The 1756-nt window shown below is 40.8% G+C and overlaps 1 protein-coding gene across 3 annotated transcripts in view; it reads right to left on the bottom strand.

Moving 5' to 3' along the window:
• Positions 1–1756, bottom strand: part of B3GALNT2 (beta-1,3-N-acetylgalactosaminyltransferase 2) — an 85748-nt gene that overhangs the window by 36173 nt on the left and 47819 nt on the right. The gene's annotated exons all lie outside the window — the stretch shown is intronic.

Below are 1756 nucleotides of genomic sequence, written 5' to 3'. Positions count from 1 at the left end.
TTGCTGATACCAAGGTCTCAAGTAGAAAGAAAATGTTTTGAAAATAATGATGGCAACATATGTACAAATATGCTGGATATAATGGATGGATGGATGGATTGTGGTAAGAGCTGTATGAGCCCCCAGTAAAGAGATTTAAAACATATATCTCACTTATCTAGTACCTAAAATGTTTGATGTATTTCTTCTTTTTTGTTTTGTTTTCTTTTTCTGTAAATATCTAAGGAGTCCTGGTGAAGTAGTAGGTTGTAAATTCAGCTGCTAAACACAAAGTTCAAAACAACCAGCCTCTCCCCCGAAGAGAGATGAGGCTTTCTGCTCCCCAAAGATTCACCGCCTGCGATACACACAGTAGTTCTTCTCTGCCCTATAGGACCATTAGGAGTTGGAATCCACTTGATGGCATCAAATTTGCTTTTGGTTTGGAACTGAAGGTCAGCCATTTCGCAGGCACTAGCTTCTCTGTTCTGAGGGAGAAAGATGAGGCTGACTCTTGCTATAAGCAGTGGTTTTCAACCTTCCTAATGCCATGACCCTTGAATACAGTTCCTCACATTGTGGTGACCCCCCCCAACCATAACATTAATTTCTTGCTACTTCATAACTGTAATTTTGCTGTTATGAATCAGGCGACCCATGTGAAAGGGTCGTTCGATCCCCAAAGGGGTGGGGACCCACAGGTTGAGAACCGCTGCTATAAAGGGTTCCAGCCTCGGAAAACCTTGGCAGTAATTCTATGGGAATCGGAGGATTTCGATAAGTCAGAATGGACTCCATGGTAGTGGATTTGGTTAGGGTGTATGTTTTTTCCCCCACAGCACTCTTTCTGTTTTTCAGCTAGTTTCTATAATTCATTGAAATGAACACACACAACTCAGATAATACTCATGCGTTATGAGGTTTAAGATGGAAGTTAAAAATCAGGTGGAAATGCTCAGGATGGAGTTGGTCAGTCAGAACATGTTCCAGAGTTTTTTTAAGGATGTTAATAAATGCCCAAAGGGCATGCCTTTCACTGTAACCCTCCACCTGCAGGCTCCAGCTCAGGGTCAGCAAACCCACCGCCCCTACTTAAGTGCCCAGAGGCACTCCACTTTGTAAGCATCCTTCTGTCCAAAAGCACTCAGCTTTTACTTGTTCTGTGGGCTAGGAAGTCCACCACTCTGTCTACCGCTCTAATTCCTGGTTCTGCTGTTGCTACTCCTCTGCTGTCAAAGCTATCTCCTGAGTCAAGGAGATCTAATGCACAGGGATCTCCCTTCCTGCTTGTGAAATGACACTTTATACCAGCAGGATGGTAATCACTCACAGTGGAATTATATAATACAATCAGCATCTTCCTTCATTATCTTACCCAGACTTATCAGGAAAGGGTTGTTTGGTGAGTACTAAAGAGAATATGGTTGGAAGAGCTGCATTAAATAATTCACTGCCTTGCAGTGTATGTATCTAGTTGTGAATTTGTTTTGTACAAAACTGAAATTTGACTCTCAAGTTCAACAGTGAGCTAAGACCACCTAGGGGAAAAATAGAAACAATCAGTTCAGTGCCTGTTTCAAATATAAGAAAATAGAATCTTTTAATAGGGTAGTTCTCCTTTTTTGTTTCTTCTAGTGATAATAAAACTTTTGTTTTTCTGAGCACACTGCTACACACTTTATCACTAATCCTAAAAATAGCCCTTGGAGATGATTATTATCTGCTTTTAAAGACTAAGAAATGATGAGTCAGATGTAACAAATTGTCAAAGGTCACA

The sequence above is a fragment of the Echinops telfairi genome, unplaced genomic scaffold, assembly GCF_000313985.2.
Source record: "Echinops telfairi isolate 266 unplaced genomic scaffold, ASM31398v2 ScPeMD7_7424;HRSCAF=8462, whole genome shotgun sequence".
NCBI lineage: Eukaryota > Metazoa > Chordata > Mammalia > Afrosoricida > Tenrecidae > Echinops > Echinops telfairi.
This window is presented reverse-complemented; position numbering and strand designations above follow the sequence as displayed.